The sequence below is a fragment of the Cibotium barometz genome, chromosome 22 (assembly GCF_041138505.1).
Source record: "Cibotium barometz isolate CiBa-2024 chromosome 22, ASM4113850v1, whole genome shotgun sequence".
Lineage (NCBI taxonomy): Eukaryota > Viridiplantae > Streptophyta > Polypodiopsida > Cyatheales > Cibotiaceae > Cibotium > Cibotium barometz.
In genome coordinates, this window is record NC_141067.1 from 21,174,578 (window position 1) to 21,181,953 (window position 7,376).

The window sequence follows — 7,376 nt, forward strand, 5'->3', positions numbered from 1 at the left end:
TTTGTTTCACCCCTACTAGCACATAGACCCCCCCTCTCTCTCTCACCCCTACTAACACATCTCTCTCTCTAAGATTCATAAGAGAAAAGGAAGGCGAGTCACAAATAACTCTCTCTCTCTAAAAGATTCATTTGAGAACAGGCACATTCACACCCGTGTCACATGTGGTCCCAACTTCCACGTCTCCTTCAACTTCGAGTCCTGCGTGGCACGTATGGCGGGCACGTCCGTCGCACGTATGGCCGGCACATCCGTGGCACGTAGACTACAGCGAGCGTCAGGATACAACATAAATCACAAGGTCTTGGCAGGAGACTACGTCAATCACTGTGACGTCCTCCCTTCCGGCAGATCAGATAGCGGGAACGTCGACCGGGTCTGTGGAAGCGGGACTCTTTCTTAGAGCGGATAGGACTGGTTCCTTGGAGAGCGGATGATAAGACTCGTTCTTTCCACCCAGCGGCGTCGTGCAGCATATAAATACGACGTCAGGCGCCTATTCTTCTGATCATCTATCTCCAATATCATTTCGCTCCTCATCATCTCCAATATCCCAGCGCGCTCACAGTCCGCAAGCCACAGTTATGGCAGCAGCCAGCAGCTTGCTGCTTCTACTGGCGGTGATGCTCATGTCTCCGCTCATATTAGAAGTGAGGGCCGCGGATGAAGACCCTCTGCAGGACTTCTGTGTGGCGGATAACACCAGCATGATCACCCTCAACGGGTTCGCCTGCAAGCCGGCCAATGAGGTGCAGGACGCCGACTTCAAGTTCACGATGCTTGAGCATCGCGCCAAACCTATCAAAGGGCTGGGCGTGTCCGTCAACCTGGCCAGTGCAGCCAACTTCTTTGCTCTCAACACGCAGGGCCTGTCCATCGCCCGCATCGACTTCGACCCCAAGGGATTAAACCCGCCCCACGTTCATCCCCGCGCCACCGAGGTGCTCTTCCTGGCCGAGGGCACGCTCAAGGTGGGCTTCGTCACCGCCACGCCCAACAATACCCTCTTTGAGCAGACCCTCTCCCCCGGCGATCTCTTTGTCTTCCCTCGCGGCCTTGTGCACTTCCAGCTCAACCCCGACAAGCACCAATCCGCCCTCGCCATCTCCGCCCTCAATAGCCAGAACCCGGGCACCTCGCAACTCGCCGCCGCTCTCTTCGACGCCTACCCACCCCTCCCCGAGGAGGTGCTAGAGATAGCCTTCGGCATCAACAAGGATGAGGTGGAAAGCCTCATTGCCAGCGTCGGCAAAACCCTTTCTTAGCTTCGTGACTAAACTAGTTCTCTCTCGTGAATATTTCTTTTGAAATAATGACACTGTTTTCTTATCTCACGTGATTATTGAAAAAAAAAAACTACATGGGCCATGGCCTCACAAAATTTTTTGAATATTGCCCATCGTGTAACTAGGTTTTAAAAACTTGATTATCACGTTTTTAGAATATAACTATACCTTCACAGCTTATACACACACTCATAGGTTTATGAAAAAGAGAGATAGATATTGAGAGAGAGAGAGAGAGAGATATTGAAAGAGAGAGAGAGAGAGAGAGAGAGAATGTGTTCTTCATAATCAATCGAGATAATTGAGATCTAGATTGAGATTCAAATCAAGACTCTGAGTGAGATCAAGGTCAAGATTGAGGTGTGAGACAAATATTGTGCCTGGTTATATTGTTTGGGAAATTTCATTTTAAGTCCCTACAGAGGCTAGAATGTGCAAAATTGTTATATTTGAGTCTCTGCAAGACGAGAGTACAAGTGTGAGAGTGAGTGTGTTATAATAATTCTCTAAGATTAAAATTGTGATAAGCTCTCTACGTACTACTACTACGGAGGTTAAAAGAGTCTCTACAGAGATGCGAGTGCAATGAGAGTGATGGATCGCGGGTGGTCGGATGGATCAAGCTTCTTTTAGAGTAATACATGTCATTAAGAAGAAAACATAAGTTGTTGATAATGCACAAACTATGAATGGGAGGTATAATTGGATATCTTACCCTTATAATGACATGCCTCATTTTTGGGATACTCCCCAATGGGATAATCCAACCACCAAGGGCAATATTCCTTCTCCCAATCACTAAACCCATGATCTTGCATCTAAGAGGAAAAAATGCATCCCTTCCTAGAAGAATCTATCCACTCCTGCACAAAATCTGGCATATCCTCAATAGAGTGCTCATCATGTAGCTTCACTCATTAGGAGACATTTGAACATATTTTGGGATTTTTTCTAATGAAAGTAATTAGCAACGGACCAATAGGAATAGAGGATTGTGCACATTTGGTCTCCTTTGAATATAGGGAGGGAGACTAGGCTGTAGGGAGGGGGACTAGGCTTTTAGTACTAATAATTACACTTGTCCCTTTAAAAAAGTAGGCGGTTTAGGGTAGGTATGGTCCCACCATTTTCGTGGCTCAAAAAATCCTTAAAATTTTGAAATTTTGAGATCCCCCAAAACTCACTTTCCCCTCCAAAAACCCATCTCAAATTTCACTGTAGTCAAAAATTTCATTTTCAAGTCCGCTTTCCCTCTTGAACGTCCAAATCAAACTCTTCCTCCCTTCCTCTTCCATCTCTATCTTATTTTCCCAACCCTAATGAAACCATTAAAGCCCGAAATCCTAAACTTTCTCCTTCATCTTAATCTCCCTCCCTTCTCGAAGCTCCATCTCTTTCATCTTCAAGGCTCCCATAAAACCCTAGTTTACACATCATCTTTGATCTCTTTCCTTTTTACTCTAACCCTAACCTTTCTACTCTAGCTTCCAAGAAGATATGGGTGCACCAAGAAGACTAAAAGACGAGATCGAGGAGATATCCCTGCACAACAAGAAGGATGATGATGGTGCTTGGGTGGGAGAGGCATTTCGTAAGATTGCTTGTGTTTATCTATAGACTACGGCAATTGGGCCTCACCGAGCTCGATGACAAAATGTACTGGAGCACCATTGGAAAGGCCGTTTACAAGGCTTCAAGAAGGCAAGCAATGGAAAACTAGTGGCCATGGTACAACATGTTTACATAGCACGAGATATCCATCTTCGCCAACAAACTCGATTTCCATGCAATCGTAATAAGTATCGTGGGTAGAAAGGGGTATGTGAGATTTTATGACAGAGATGTTTCAATCTAAGTGAACTTATTTCTTGTTTGCAGATATTTTTCCTTCAAACATGGTAGAGGAGCAGCCATTGGAAAGCCTTTTACTGGAACATTTCAAGTATTGCATGCAAACACTGGTGAGGCAATGTTTTCTTGTCGGTCATTTTGGAGGTCATTCGTAGGACCTTTTAGTAGAGAGAGAAAAAGGAGAACATCCAATCAAGAAGAAGGCAATGTTACGTTGAAAAATAGGTCATTTCTTTTTTCTAAATCCAAAAACTCTTCTTTTTCACCTGAAAATATACTCTACTTACACTTCATAGTCACTTTTCACACCCGAATGCATTAAACACACCTACACTTTTGTAGGGAGGGAAACTTCTATTTGTATTCATGTATTAAATACACATCTTTGAAAAGGAGGAAAAATTTTCTCCTTCTCAAACTTCCTCTTGGGCTTAAACAATATCTCACGCGCTCTTTTCATTTCCTCTACCTTCTACTGCACTCCATTTTCTGAAGCTTCAGCCTTTTGTATGCCATTTCTTCTTGAAAAGGGTAGCAAATCTCATTTTATATCATCATGATTTTGCTCCATTAATGCCATCATAGATGATTCATCTCCTAGGGCAAGGAGAGTAAGATCATCACTGTTTGCTATACTTATATCCAACTCTCTCAATGCGCAAAATCAATGGACTGAAGTGCTAATCACCAAGGGCACATGGGTCCTTATGTAGTCAAGGAAGAGAAGAAAGACAAGCAACAAGAATACATTTAGGGCATCATAGAAAGGAAGAGTGAAAGACTTCAAGATAGAGGTTGGAAGGAAAACCATCAAGGAAGTCCTAGTGCAGCATATATATATATATATGCATAATGAGCTTGTGCTTGAGAATCTAGATGACATAAAATTGCCCTCCCATAGACCAAACTGTAAATTAATCTATCCCTTGTCAATCTTTCATTTTCTCATAATGGTCTAATGAACTATGTAAATTGTCTATGTCTATGGTTGATGTGTACCCCTCATCATATGAGGAGTGGGAGCTAGTTCAGTGTAGCATTAGAATTATGAATGTGGTTCACGCACACATTGGTTGGCTACAGTATGAGGGAAGGAGAAACAAAAGCCTCGTAGATGCAGGAATCTTTTTCTATGATCATTTCTACCGTCTGCTAAACAAGAAACACATGATTCGTGGCCGCTCGGAAGAGCTACCTTTGGAAGAAGCTGAGTGGAACTACATGGATTGGCCCTCAGTAATGGAGTCAGCAAAGAGCCAGCTCTTCAAGGATGTGCAACGCTCTCTACGAGGGAGCATTCCAACTCGTGTAGTAAAAATTATTGTTTACCTACCAATTATTGTGTTCGTGGAGCTTTTTAGCTTATTTCAGGTGAAGATAGTGAGAACCATGCTGATCTGCAAAGATTTGGACACATTCCTCTTAGCAAGACTTCTTGATGAGGGATGGCCAAGTAAAGTTTTTGATGATATCCATTGTAACATTGCACTGGAGACAGTAGTTGCGAAGTACATGATTGCAACTCAAACTTTTATCTTGTCCTTCTGGTATGGCAGGTCCCGTTACATCAATGGAGAGTTGGTACCAATGGATCAGGAAGCCGCAAGTGCAATGGATGACAAAGTCATAGACATTGAAGTGATTGATGAGGCTTCAATACTGGTGACAATTGTTTCTATATGAAAGAAATGCAATTTACAACAACAGCTAAGGAAGGATATTGTCGAAGAATCCTCGCAAGACACACCGGCACACTTTAATTTCATTCACAATGGTAGAAAGATCCTCCTTAGAACGGAGCGACTAATACAATGTAAAGAATTGGGTAACAGAGTCAAAATCATTCCTACTCTACAATCCCCACTCCAATGTACTCTTTTGACATAATTAATCAAGTGTATCTTGTTAATGTCACTCCTACTTGACATTACAAATTTGAATGTAATATAATTAATCAAGAGCCTTTTGTTCAAGACAATACTTTTAAAAAACAAGACAATGTAAACTATTTTCCAAGACACATTGCTTGAGTGAGAATAGAACAGTTGAAGACATTACATTACAAAAAAATATTTCTCATTCTTTTGATTTGTACAATCCATCTAAATATGGAATCAACTATTCTTCCAAATAAACATCATCTACATTTTCTTTGAAAGGAAAGCATCTCATACCTCCACCTAAGCCTCTTCAGTGTCTCACTATCCTTGGGCATTATATTCATCCTATGTGCGTGGGCACACACAACACATAGGTCATTGAAACTTGTACTCTATGAGAAAGTCTTCAGCAGCCTCCTATAGACAGAGCAAGGCTGTCCTCTTCCACCTTACGGATAGGCTCCAATTCTAACATATAGACCTGCACACCCTCTTGAAAAGGAGCTTCTACACAATTCTGTGCCTTCTTGATCTCCCTCAGAATGTAGAAGTTTTGTGAAAATCTCCTTGTTCTGACCTGCTTCAGAATATGTATAGGTTTTCCTTTCCTTGGCTCTTCTGAGAGGCAGCCTTTGAGGCCAATCCAAGCCCCTTACCCTATCTCCTTATAGTGGCCTTTGTTCTTGCCCCATGAGCTACCAATTAGCCTGGTAGAAAGAGACATAACACAATGTGTGTGTGTGTGTGTGTGTGTGTGTGTGTGTGTGTTTCTGTATGCCTTGTGTGTGTGTATGTGTTAGACCACACCAGCGATGCCTCTATAATAATTACTGCGGTTTTGCGCAATATCGAACTTGCATTAGACATGCAAGCACCATATTGCGCCAAACCACAAAAATACCTTTCTCTCTCTCTCTCTTGCTCCCTCCCTCTCCCTCTTTGTGTGTTTGTGTTTGTGTGTGTGTGTGTGTGTGTGTGCGCGCACGCGCGTGCACGTACGTGTGTGTGTATTTGTGGATGTCATGTAAGTATATATGTGTGTGTGTGTATGTATGTGAGGTTTGGCACGATATAGCTCTTCAGTTTGGATTCAAAGCGCCTTATTGTGCCAACTCGCAAAAACCACACACACACACACACATTCTCTCTGTCTCTCTCTCTCTAGCATTACTGGATGTGTACGTCTGTGTTGTATGTGTTTCTCCTTGTGTGTGTGTGTGTGTGTGTTTGTGTGTGTCTTATTGTGTGCATGCATGAGTGTGTGTGTGTCTCTGTGTGTTCCTCCATGAGTGAGTGTGTATGTGTGTGTGCATGCGTGCATGAGTGTGTGTTAAGGCTCACCCTAACCCTCCTTGAAACATATCCAAAAAAAGAGATTACCTGGTGAACGGCAACTGTCGTGTGAGGATCTTTCCAATGGCCAGGCTTGTAACCCTTGAGGTCTCCAAGCTCTACAACTCCTTGTGAGAAGCAATTACACCGCGACTCCGGCACAAGCGTTGTCACACCACCGTGTTGCACTACGGGTCCTCGTCCCTCCACTCACCCCACTTCACTCACACACACTCACTAGCATGCATTAGGGAGAGAGATTAGCAAGAGCAAGACTCAATTGCACAATGGGAGAGTGTGTTGTATTATGAGAGAAATTCACTTATATACATGGCCATAAGTGTTCACACTAACTTAAACTATGGCTGACCGGGCACTTTAGGCTCTTAAGAGGCCTAATGCTATTAAGAGGCTCTTAAGAGGCCTAATGCTATTACAATGACTACTCTCATAATATATCCATGTACATCACTTAGGACTTCATCCTAACTTGGTACCACACGCTCTTGAAGCAGGAATTGCTATAAATACTTTGACATACCATTACGGGCGCCCGTCCAAGTTGTAGCTTTGGATACTACTACTTGATATCTTGAGTGTATGAACCTTTGGTGTATCTATCGTGACTCCTTGATGTAAGATAATGGCGGTAGCTCTTGTTAATTCAAGAATTGGATTAACAATGTGTGCAAAAGAAACACATACCAAAGCTGTCGGTGGCTCGATGGATTGCTGTCGTGTGGTCGATGGATCATTGTCGTGTGCTCGATGGATCAGTCTCTGTCTCTGTCTTTGTTTCTCTCTCTCAGGTGCATTGTTACAAATAGAATAAAAAATGATTTGTTTTAAATATTCACAAACCCCACATGTCAATTGTCAACATAACACGTGTCCATTATTACTACACACGTGGGCTTGTATAAAGTTATTTAATCCTCAAGCCACTATTAACGGTTCTCGTATTTAAGAGAGAGAGAGAGAGAGAGAGAGAGAGAGCATCCAGTGTTTTTAGGAAACCACAGATAGA

At 42.9% G+C, this 7,376-nt stretch overlaps 1 pseudogene; it reads left to right on the forward strand.

The window, feature by feature from the left end:
• Nucleotides 1-602: 602 nt before the first annotated feature.
• LOC147626384 (germin-like protein 8-9 pseudogene) lies at nt 603-1,406 on the forward strand (annotated as a pseudogene).
• The last annotated feature ends 5,970 nt before the right edge of the window (nt 1,407-7,376 follow it).